Source organism: Ambystoma mexicanum, chromosome 3p (assembly GCF_040938575.1).
Source record: "Ambystoma mexicanum isolate Mex_15411 chromosome 3p, UKY_AmexF1_1, whole genome shotgun sequence".
NCBI classification, from domain to species: Eukaryota; Metazoa; Chordata; class Amphibia; order Caudata; family Ambystomatidae; genus Ambystoma; species Ambystoma mexicanum.
Genome location: NC_090925.1, coordinates 53,057,026 through 53,070,086, shown reverse-complemented (window position 1 = coordinate 53,070,086; position 13,061 = coordinate 53,057,026).

Sequence of the window (13,061 nt, the reverse complement as noted above, 5' to 3'; positions counted from 1 at the left end):
CACAGAGCAGGTGTCTCCGCTAGGCATCCCAGATCTGTCCTGGTGAGGTTTCATACTTCTCCGAGAAAAGCTAAATCTTGGATCTGGCTCGGAAAAGAGGACAGATTAGCTTGGGGAACACGCAAATCTCCATCTACCAAGACCTGTCTGCCCTCACTCTGGCAAGCCGCCGACTCTGTGCCGCCCTGACTAAGATGCTTCAGTCCAAGGGGGTGCGGTACAGGTGGGGATATCCTTTTTAATTTTCGTTTGAATTGGAGGGCTTCAAGTATGTCTTGGTTAGGGAGGACGATATACACAGACTGTCTCAGGAACTGTTGGGTGACCCAGGTGCGGAGCCTGCCGAGGTTACGAGGGAGAGAGAATTATCTGGCCCTCGTAAGACTAATGTTTCCACAGAGAGATGCAAGGTTCGAGGCCATAGAACATTCAGAAGGGTCATCCCAGCCTCTCCGGGATCTTCCAACGACTTACGACGCTCTGGTTGCCGGCCAATCTACTCTGCTGGGTTGGTGCACTCTGACCTGGTCTTGACTTGTGTGCTAATCTCTGTGGGTTCAATGCATTTTTGTTCATTCAAGCTCTTGTTGTTGGAGAAATGATGATCTTAATCCGTCACTGTCCTTCTCAGGTACTGGCTTTGGCCGGTAGGAGAGGTGGGGGTTGGATGATTTTGTGTGTGTTTAGTTCTGGGAGGGATTCTCAATTGTGATAATGTTGGGTTTGGAAGCCTGGAGGGGGGAGACGCAGGTGGCCTGACCTAGCGACAAAGCTTTGGTTGCTAGTAGCTCAGGTGCTCAGGGATGGGGAGGGTGGGGATGGGATGTTCTGTTCTGGTTTGTTCAGTTTGCATGGGACTTTTACCTGCCAGGCCATAAATGGTGTTATGAGGGTACAGGGCTAATTGGGTGCTATTATTCATGGAAGCATGACGGGGAGAGGGACACTACACACCTCCTGATTGGAGTCTTTAAATGTGCTCATCTCCCTGATGGATGATTTGCTTCATTTACTGACAGTGGGGTCGTTAAACATGCATGGGTTGAACTCTCCCGCTAAAAGATCGATGGTGGTGAGATTGTTCAACAGACTCCAGCTGCACTTTCTTTTTCTACAGGAGACACACTGGGTTAAGGGGAAGGAGCCGAAGCTCAGAGCTCGGAGCACGCAGCACACATTTCATTCACCATGCCAGGCAAAGAAACGTGGGGTTGCACTCTCGGTATCTCCTAAAGCTCATTTTTCACCTAAGGCCCACATTATGGTTAAGGGGGAAGTGAGAGGGAGATTGCTTACAGCAGTATGTATATATGCCCGAACGAGGCCCAAGATCTTTTCTGGGAGGAAATGAAACAGAGAATTATAGCTTTCACAGAGGGTATCCTACTGGTGGGAGGATATTTCAACATGGTTCTTGACCCAGAGAGTGATAGAAAGTCAGCAAATCAGCCTATTGATCTGCATCAGCAGCGGAGGTTAGCGGCCACATTCCAAAGGGTTAACAGGGAGTTGGACTTGGTGGACTCACATACATCAACCCTGGGACCCCATGCAACTTTTTCCAGGATAGATCATATCTTGATACCTCGCTCCGAGAACACGTATTTGATTTCAAGGTCGAGGTGGTTCTGTGGTAGGACCACGATATGGTCACGATCCGCTTCGGTGTCCCTCACCCCGTCACCTGATAGATCATGCTGGTCATGCAACAACCTCCTGTTGCAAGATAAGGAACTGGCCCAGACCCTCCTCGCCTTGCTATCAATGACAATGGGGAAGTAGGAGTAATGGGGGGGTGGGACGCGTTCAAAGCCACAATCAGGGGCACCCTCATAGAAATGGTCTTGAGGAGAAAAAGCTAAGTGAAAAAATAAGAGCGATCCAGCCAGGAGGGAAATTGAAAACTCAAATGTTCCCAGGCAAGTGGGCAGAGCTTCAACAGCTTAGGGCACATATGGCAGCCCTCCTCGTTGGTCAGACAAAATGAAACTAGCCTTCCTAAAGCAGAAGTATATGAAGAAAGGGGAAAAGGCGGATAAGATACTGGCCTGGAGGCTGAGAGAACCCAGGAATAGCAAAAGGCTAGATTCTATTCGATCCTCAGAGGGGGAAAAACTCACTAGCGAGCCCGCCATAGTGGAACAATTTCGCCAATATTACAAGCGCCTGTATACGTCAGAATACTCTGGGGACAGTACTGATATTTACTGATTTTTGGATTTGCTGCCCATCCCCCTCCTCCCTTCCAAAATATTGGACTCCCTTGAACTCCCCATTTCGCCTCAAGAGGTAATGGACACCATTTCCACCTTGAAGGGAGGTACCTCCCTGGGAGATGACAGCTTTACGGTCTGCTTTTATAAAGTTTTCCGCTCTGCCCTAGCACCGTTTATGTCCAAAATGTTTAATGCAGCTGTGGAAACAGGATCCCTCCACAAAGCAATGATGTCAGCCCTCATTGTGGTAATTCCTAAGGCAGGGAAAGACCCCACCCAGTGTCCATCTTATCGCCCCATTTCACACCTGAACACAGATGTCAAGATACTGGCCAAACTCCTCGCCAATAGACTAGCTAAACACCTCACGTCCTTGGTGCATGGAGACCAGGTTGGTTTTGTGCCCGGGAGACAAGGTGCAGACAATATAAGAAAGACCCTGGACCTCATGAGGTTTTGAATCGCGATTTTGAGGCCTATCTCCTCTCATTGGACTCAGAAAAGGCCTTTGACCGGGTCGCATGGCCTTATATGGGTAAAGTCCTTCAAAAAATAGGCCTGAGAGATAGATTTTGTGGATGGGTCGCAGCCCTGCATAATGGTCCCTCGGCAAGGGTCTCAGTTATTAGCACCACCTTTGCAACTCTTCTCCTCTCCATGGGCACTCGCCAGGGGTCTCCTATATTGCCCCTTCTATATGCTTTGGCAATGGGGCCCCTGGCCATTGCAATTAGGTCAAGCCCCCGAATATCTGGGGTTCATTGCGGAGACTATGACTTCAAACTCTCGCTTTTTGCCGATTACATATTAGCTTAATTGATCAATGTCAGTAATTCCCTCCCAAGTCTACTGGAGCTAATCTGTTCCTTTGGGGTCTTCTCTGGTCTCAAGATCAACTTATCTAAGTCGGGCATAATGCTCATGGGCGACAAAGACTATGAATCAGAGGAAAGCACAAGCTATTGGGAATGAGAATAGAAGGTGTGGCTGTCCCCTACTTGGGAGTATCCATCCCTAAGGACCTGGGAAAGCTATTTGAGGCCAACTTTACCCCGATCTTGGTGAAGATTAGTAAAGACCTTAAAAGCTGTGTGCCGTTAACCCTTTCATGGTTTGGCCATAGGGTCACAGTCAAAAAGAATGTCTTGCCCGCCTTCTCTACCTTTTTACGTGATTTCCCATTGTCGTTCCAGCATCCTTCTTTTCAACCCTGCATGCTCGGGTTCAGCACTTCATCTGGGGTGGTAAAAGAGCAAGAGTTAAGCACTCAATCTTAACCCTACCAAAATCTTGCAGGGGTTTCGGGCTCCCTGACTTTAGGTTGTACCACAAGGCGGCTCACCTTCGAGTGATGCTGGAGCACATGAGGGATGACATGAGCACGTATTGGTCCTATATTGAGGACAATCAATCTCACCCTAAAAAAGTTACTGACCTCCTGTGGGCCTTCCCCAAAGCTCTCTCACCCCATCTCAGAAATCATCCGACCATGGCTGTGTTATGGGCGTCCTGGAGGGGAGACAAAGATAATAAATTGTTATCCCTCTGGCTATCCTGCCTGACTTCAATGTAGGGGCCCTACTTTATCGTAGGAGCCAAGGGATTCTGTGATTCCCAGTCATGGTTGGACATAGGCCTGGAGAGGGCAGCCCAGCTCTTCCGCCAGGGTGCCTTCACTGAGTATGACGAACTTGCCGCTGCAATGGGGGACAACCCACTCACTGTGTTTGAATATTTGCGTTTTAAGGGTATCTTTACCCACTCCAGATGGCTTGCTGACTTAGTTCGCCCGCTTAAACCTCTTGAGAAAATTATAGTGGAGTCTACTACTAGGAAGGGCTGTCTCTCTGGGATTTACAAAACTCTAATTATGGCGAACTTATATGGTAGACAAGTCTTCAAGCGACTCTGGGAGTTGAGGCTGGGGATGTCTCTTGAGGAGCCGACATGGAGCGGGATCTTGACCTTCCTTACACCCCCTGGAGATGCTCCTAGGCACACTATCCCTGGACTCTGATGTGTGCTCTTTCCCAAAGGTGGTTGAGGCGATGCTGAGAGCTGGGAGACATGCCCTTGCCCAGAAATGGAAAAGTCCCTCCATCCCCTCTAAAGCTGAATGGCTTGCCAAGTTAGGAGCCTTTTTACATACGATAAACTTTCAGCAATAACCAACAATAAAATTGACTCCTTCCTTTTGAACTGGTCTTTTGTTCTCCTTAGTGATGAATGTGGTGCCTTGAAACTGTAGCTCTCGGTAGTTACCTGAGCAATGACATCCTTGCTTGTATTGCTTGTTAAATGTATTCTGCCTTATTCTTGGATTTAGTCATCGTCCTCACTATGTCAGTTGTACTAGAATGTCTTGCCCCATGAGTTGTTGTTTCTCCAAGCTAGCTCCACACAACACTTGGTTGGGCCTGGTGATGTTGTGAGCAGGGGGGAGGGGACGGAGTGGAGTTGGGGTTGCGAAGTAAAGTTTCTATTTTGTTTTTTTATGGTTGTCGTCAGGTCTATACTGGCGCTCTTGTATGTTAAAATGCTTAATAAAAACAAAGTTAAAAAAAGGTGAGTTAATTATACTGTCAATTTGGACTTTGAATGGGATTTTTGATAGGATTTTCTATGGGATTTTCAATGGGATTTTCTATGGGTTTATGTTGCAAAAAGAAAAGGGGTATGCAGTATGGGACTGGGGTTATTTTCTACTAACAAAGTAAGCCTTGACTTGGGATTCTGGACAACCAACAGAATCTCTGGTCTCTCTGGAGAGCTAGGGCCAGGGGTATGGTCTCCACACTCTCCTGGTTGGGATTCTGGACAGCCAGGCTGGATCTCAGGACTCTCTGGACAGCTAGGCAAGGGGGTCGGTCTCTGCACTCTATTGGATGGGATCAGCTGCTTCCATCCTCTTTCTCCTGTCTCCCTGGATTCTTGTGTGTGTCCCTGATCATGTGCCTAGTAAAGTCTCCCCTTATATAGCCCAAATTACATAATTTATTTTACAATCTGGGGAAAGTGTTCTAGAATTACTCCTACCCTGGGATAGGAAAGCCTACCATTCCTTTCCCGGTCCTCTGGCTTCATTGGTTCAAGGGGAGGGGTCACCATCTGTCCATTTGGCATTTATGACAGTTCTTTGTTCTCTTGACCAACTTGTTAGCAAAACTGAGTTATGTATCATAACTCCCAAATTATACTACACACTACCATAAGAAATAGATAGGTTGTTGTTTCAGGGGGTCATGGGGAATTAGACAAGCCGATCGACGACTCTGTGCGGGGTAGCATGGCCCCTTGGCACCATTTGGTCATTTTCATGAAATGTATAATAGTTATCACTCTGCAAATAATTAAGCATATGCATAATGTACATCTCCATCTTTCCACCGACTGTCAAATTTGTCCCATTTTAAAATCAGCCAGAATCAAGTTTTTACTGGCCATTTCAGTTCACAAGTCCTATAAACATGCATTTAGGCTCTGAAAATCTGCCTGGAAATCATATGGGAAATATCATAAAACCACATTATTTCTTGTTTTGAGTGCTGGGGAAAAATGCCTAAAATGTATAACTCATTTAATGTCAATTTAGAGGAACTGTCATAGATGGGAGGGTGTTGCTTTAACCCCTCCCCCCCCCAGCCAAATGTCTCCCCCTGGCTCAGCTTGCAACAAAGTACTTTTATTGAACTGTTTGAAGTTTGTTATTTTGTCCTGGGAAGTGGATGAAAAAGAAACTTCAACTTCTTGGTCCAGCACTGTCCACACTTGCTCTGTTTGCTGCCAGGGCTGCCTTCTATTCTGGTAGAACAGAGGATCATCATGCCCTCCACCACATCAATGTCATTGCGGAAGGATTCACTGATCAATGTGACTTCCAGTGGGAGGCCCGGCTTTCAATTGGGAAGTGTCCTGCCTAAGCCAAACCGGTTTTACTGGTATTCTTCAGCCTCTGCCAAGTTTACTGAAGTCTTGTAAGGGAGAATATAATGTACATTGCTTAGCCAACCCCCACCCACAACACTTTTCACTGAGGTCTCTGTGCGAGCATAATTCCCTGTGTTACATTGACTTTTAAATGCCATTTTTTCCGTTATATTCTTTCACACGTGTGCAGCCGCATTTCTCATTTAATGTTAGAAATGTGGTTCTTTAGTTCATGGGTTTAATTTGATCTGTCCGTTTGCGTGGGTTTTGCATTGACTGTTGATCCATGGACACAGAGGTGTAATCTCCCTGCACAGGGTTCTTTGATTTGACACAGGAGTAAAGAACAAACTAAGCTGTTTTCTTTTATTTGCAGTGTTTCAGAATGCTGCTGTCCACATGAAAGGGAAAACAAAGCTGTGTCAGTTGCAATGTGAAATCCTTGCCCCTCATGTGAATGAACAGTAAGACAAGGCTTTTTTTGGGATGTATTGCCTACCTTTTTGGCATTCAGATGGAATAAAGTAAACTCAAGGCCGTTTTAAATGCAGTCATGACTTCTTATTATTCCGATGAACGAAAAGTAAACACAGAACCATTCTGAATGCAGGTCATGACTTCTCATCATTCAGATGAAAGGAAAGCAAATGTTCTTAGTGAAAGGTTCAGCTTCTGATCATTCAAAATGGGATCAAAACAACCGCAGAGCCATTCTTTGGGTTGCAGTGTTCAATGCTGGCCACATATCTGCCAGGGAAGCATAGCACAGGCATTTTTTGTGGCACATTTTTAAATGCATTTTTAGGTGAAGGGGATTTCTGTTAGGGCCTGTGCACCCCACACCTTCAAAAAGGGTCCCAATCCAGCTTTTACAGCTCTTGGCTCTACTTCAAGATGTAGGCCTCACTCTGTTAGTATGTTTCCAGATTTTGTCAGCTGCACACCTCAAAATGTGGTAGTGAGAGTCCTGATTTCAGGCAGAGTGACTTATTTATAAGGCAACTGACATCACAGACATGTCATCGTTCTAGCAGCATGGATTAGGCAGTGTTCAGAGGTTCCCTCCCATCTGTGGGCCGATAGGTCCAGAGAATATGGGAGTGTTTGGGAGTGTTTTGGGGAATGTCCCGGGGGATGTCCAGGGGAGAAGACCCAATCCATCATCTAACTTGGACATGGGGCTGGGTCTGGTTTTTGCACATGGAAATCTCACTGTATGACAAATGCTGTTTCTCTTTATATTTAATACTATATTTTTTGGTGATTCACCTAAACTTTGTCTGGTGTCTGTGCGACCTATGGGTGCAAAGCTACAGTATTTTCTTATTTACTCAAGAACTATATTAATGAGAAATACGGAGCTCGGTGGGCAAAATATAGGTCATATTTTACATATTTTCTCAAAATGTTATGGTTCTCACATTCATACAGAGAGCCACATTACGTTTTTCTTTATAACTTTTGGTATGTTGATGTCACCAAAATTGTTTTTGGTTCACCAGAAGTGGCTCGCTGACCGCAGTTCAGAAATATGAACATGAATAGTGTGCGATCAATATTGACAAAGTTATCACATTACATATCTCCCATTTTGTACAATGGGAGGGAACTCACTCCTTAACATCCTTGGAATGGATCTGTTACTGGCTGTGACATCAAGAGGGGTTCCTGTGTTTAGATTAGCCCATGCATGGCTCAAGGCCTAATGGCCAGTTTTATTATGGCCTAAGTGGTTTAAGTCATAAAAGCTGGGGAGCAGGGCAATTCCTTATCTCGCCCCCTACAAAAATGATATCTACCAGCCTTTGGTTTGTATTTTTAAGAAAATAGCCTCATGTTTGAAGGGGTAACCAGACTTCCATTCCCATGACAATGGGCTTTGAAATCTAGTTTCACATTTGAGGACCCACAGCAGAGAAACAAAACCAGAAACCAAGATTTGGTCGTGCCTCTGCTGAAAGCATTTTACTTTTAACTAACCCTTAAAATGCACACAATCTGAACATGTAAACCCTTGGAAAAGTAGTTTCCTGCAAACAGTGGTTACAGAAGGGCAACATTATTATATATATAGAGACATTAACAGTACATCTAAATGCTTAAAGTGATAATTTTAAAGGCACAATTGAAATGTCAATGGGTGAAGTTTCAGCCGTGAAACCTTCATTCAGTTGCAATTCACATCTCCTTGTAGATTCAGTGAATTATGGTTTCCTCTGTGATGGGCACATGATGAACAGAACTCCAGCTCATTTATAACAACTCTTGCACACATTTTGAGGAGCATATCTTTAACTGAAAGGGAAAAACAGATTTTACATGCAATTGTCTCTGTCACAGCAAAGGGTTCCATTCTGCTGCACAGGCTTGCACACATTTCTTGGCATTTTCATTTAACATTATGGAAACTGCTGTTTCTGACAATATGTCTTCAGCTCTCCAAGACTTGTTTGCACATTTTGTCTCATGGCTTTCCCTTTCGTAAGGCAATTAACCTTTTTAGGCATCTCCATGTTTTGATGCTTAATTTAGCTCCTTTTCGCTTTGAAATTTTAGGGCCTTATTCCCATGTTAATTCAAGGCATGCCTTTCATTTTGGGGAGCCCTAATACTGACTCTGGCCTTTAATCATGGCATTCAGGGCTATTTCACCACACACACGGCAGCGCCCGTGCAGGTTTTTTTCAACTATAAAATATAGCTCTATATCAACTTATCAAAATAACCCCAACTATAGTTTCCAGTCTTCTTTTCCTCAATGCTCAGTCCGCGGACAATGGTCGTGATCCGCCCTTCCAATATGGAGACCGTTTCCAAAATGATGACGCACCTCATGTTTTCAAACATCCAATTAGCATGCGCCTCTCTGAAAAATTTGGTGACCATTCGCTAAAAGGCATCAAAGTCATAAGCTGCCCAAAAATAACCTTTTCTATAAATTAAGCAACTTAACCAAGGATATTACTACAATTCATTATATAAACATATCTCATAAGCAAATATCGCCATTCCTTATTTTGACAGAAATGGCAAACACACTTCAGTGGCTAGAAGAAAACGTTGCCAATGAGTGAAGAAATCTGTAATGGTAAACAATACATCTTTCAATAAAAACAAATGGTGTAATTTATGGCGAGCTCATTGAAATAATATTTCTTCTTTTCTTATAGTACATAGTTTACATGAAGAAACTACACCAGAGATTAATTATGCAGAATCCCAACAATCAAAAAAAACAATCCCAAACCCCAACTGTACAGGATCAAATAATGATATTGTCTTCAAAATTGGATGTTATGTTATGTTAATGAAATTTGTACAGCACACGGTCACCCAGAGGTATCTTGGCGCTAGAGAGGGAGGTAGAAAGTAATCTTCCAAAAGCAATAGTGGACTAGAACAAAAGTGTTTTAGTGCCATCCTGAACGTTAAGTGATTAGAAAAGTGTTTTACTGTCAATGGTAAGTTATTCCAGATTTGCGCTGCAACAACTGAGTAAGCCTGCCCCCCAATGTGTGATTGACAGAAAATCGGCACAAGAAGCAAACCGGCCGATGCCGAATGCAAAGGACAGGAAGGAAGATACTGGGTAAATTAGGACCAGAGGTATTCTGCCCCCTGTCCATGCAGCACCCGATAAACAATGCAAAGTGCCTTAAACTTGATCCATTGCTAGACTGGAAGCCAATGTAGGGCACGCAGCACCAGGGAAATATGGGCCCCGTAAGGAGACCCTGTTGCCTCCCGGCCGGTCAAGTTTTGAAGGCATTGAAGCCGTTGGATCATACCGTTGGGCTGTGCAAGATATAAAGATTTACAATAATCCAATCTGCTTAGCACCGAGGCTGCAACCACTGGGGGGCGGAGATAGCCAGTAGCATAGGAAGCACCTTAGTGTTTTGCGATGGAAATTACCTGCTTTTCATACTGCAGATACTTGGTCATTCATGGAAAGAGAGGCTGAAAGAATTACTCCCAAATTCTTCACCTTGGTCACAGGGATAGGAAGAGCACCAAGGGATGAAGGACAAAAAGAAGACACCCAAAAGTGTAGGATCAGGGGGCGTGCCTACCACCATCACCTCCATCTTGTCCCCATTCAACCTCAACCAGTTGCGACTCATCCACTCACCCACACAGTCAGGCACTGATGGAGACACGACAACACCACAGTCCAATCAAGATCTAATTGTATCAGGATCTGAGTGTCATCGGCATAGGAGTAGCACCTGATGCTGAGGAAGTGGATGAGACAGATCAATGGCCAGATGTAAATGTTGAAGAGAATGGGAGACAAGGCGGAGCCCTGCGGAACCCCACAGGTAAGGTGGCTGGAGTCCGAAAGAAAGGAAGCAAGAGAAAGAACCTGTGTGCGATCGGCCAAGAATGATGAAAACCAGGCTAACACCTGACCCGAGATACAATCTCAGTCAGGCGAGTAAGCAGAGTGAGGTGGTCTAGGGTGTTAAACGCGGCTGACAGATCTAAAGGAATCAGTGCACCGACCCCATCTGCATCAACCAGTCTGGAGATGTCATCCAGACCCGAAACAAGTACACTTTTGGTGCCCCGACCAGACCTAAAACCTGATTGGACAAGGTAAGAAAGTTTAGAGGATTCCTTCATAGAAAAAGGAAGTAGAGAGATAGGACTAGAATTAGAAAAGCGAGATGGGTCCAGTGAGGATTTTTTCATCGGGGGAATGACCATGGCGATCTTCAATTCCGATGGGAAAATGGATGAATTTACCAATGACTTTAAAGAACTTTTACATTATGTAAAAAATTATGTTCTTAGAAGTGTTGATTATCCCTGTCCTATTTGTACCTGATCCCCTTACCACAGCAATCACCCCAATCAAATTCACACAACATAAATAAAAGACGCTTTGATGAACTCTTCTCCCTCTCTCCCTTCCTCCCTCCCCAGAGGATGACATTATCGAAATTCCAAACTCTCTGTTAAGGTCTTAGACCGATAATCAAGTAAACAACAGAATCCACTAACCTGGACAGGCAGCAGTGACTTGGAAGATGTTATTTCGAAGATAGCAAAGATTTCCCTGTAAATTCTACCTCCCTCTGTCTGAAGAAAACCAGGAGGAGAGGGGGCAGTACTCCCAGGGAAATCCTCTGGGGAAGGAAACCCTGAGCCAGTCTGTGGAATGGAGATTCAAGGGTTCTGACTTTCGGAGACTGGATTAGAGTGTTACGCCGATATCAGCCTTCAATGGTCTGGATGACGTGAAGAGTAATCACTGGGAATGTTCCACAGATTAGGTTGCACTAAGAAGAAAATGTTACAAGTAAGAGGAGATCTGATTGAGGAAAAGAAGAATAAATAAAGTCCACAGGAGTACCACCCACCTACGATCTGTAGCAGGTATGTGGGAGGTATGATGCAGACATAAACGGAAGGCTTCCTAGTAAAGAGAGAGTAAGGGAAAAGAGTTCCTAAATGGTGAAACAAAAGGCGCCAATCGAATACCTATAGAAGCCGCTCCGTACTCAAGTCAGTACGGTGAGGAAACTGAGAGAGAGTACTCTGACGAGCAGCGGGTATAGAAGAGGCGAAAACCATGTAAGCTGGCGAGACGGATTAGTTTGTGAGTATTGAGCGCTATGGAAGAGTCGGAAGAATTTATTTTAAATACATGGTTACAGAGCTCAAGTACCGTGAGGTGGGGACCATATGGAGGTGTTAGGGAGAATGCTCATTTATGGCTAATTTCCCTTACCTAGTGAGTCCCTCAGAAGCTTTGCTGGATTTCTGGGGTTTATTTTTTCCACCTGGTAAGAGTGTGAGCCTTTTTTCCCACTCTTACAGTGTATTTTTGTGTGTGTTGTACTTTTTGTGCTCATGGGCTATGGAGTGTCACCAACTCCCTAGGCATCATCTTTTTACTTGTGTGTCACACAGCACCTTTAGTGCAGTGACACAGGGATGTCTTTTAGACTTCCCTTGTGAACTCCTTTTCTGGGGATGACTACTGTCCCCCAGAAACATGTAAAGTCACCATTGTCTTTACTAGTCCTTTTAAAATACAGATTCAATACAAACCATTTTACAATATCTTACAATGGAGTACGGGAGGGGAATATCTTTCCCCTGTCCTTCTGTAACTCAAGGGGCACTTTTGTGTCCCCCTTCCCGATTTGACATGGCTGGTGGAAGTGGTAACTATTATTTTTACACGGATTCCCGTGTTAATGTTCTGGCTGTGGTGACAGATGTGAACATAAAACCCACTACCCATATCATTTTAATCATGGGTCCTAGCATGGTTTTTTGCCATTTCTTGTTGGAAAGGTCTTTCTTGTTGTTTGCTTTTCGCGCCAAACCAGGTTTGGTTTCTCTGTTCGTGTCCTTTGGCGGCTTCTACAAAGAAGCCCTCCTGTGGCGTCTGGGTGTCTAGGTGGGCTGAATATGAGGCAGGGGTTTAGTAACCCGCTGCACAGGGTCGCCACTGGAACTACAAGAACTGAAGAGAAGTGGAGAAGAAGACGGCTGCTGCAACTCCTGAATCCCAGTGAAGCCCTGCTGCAGTCCTGAGCTATCTACCCTTCAACGACAGAGAAGATCCAGTATGGAGTCTTCTTCCCTTGAGCCTGGTGGGATCAACCAGCTCACCTTCTACATCTAGAGAATCCTCTTCTGGGTCGAAATCACTGCACAAAGCTGTAGTGGTCCGGCTAGCCATCAGAAGAGCCCTCTCCTGTTTTTAAGGAGCGCACCTTTTATTCATTGTTGCTTTGCTGCTGCTGGCTTCATCCCTGGGTAGTGCAGATCACTCCAGACGTCCTCATTCTTGTCACCAGGACTGAAGCTTTGAGTCTGCAGGAACTACCAGGAACAACTGCCGTAGCACCAGCTTTCTTCATCCGAATAAGGTACTGTGTCCATTTGGTCGTTCTCTCC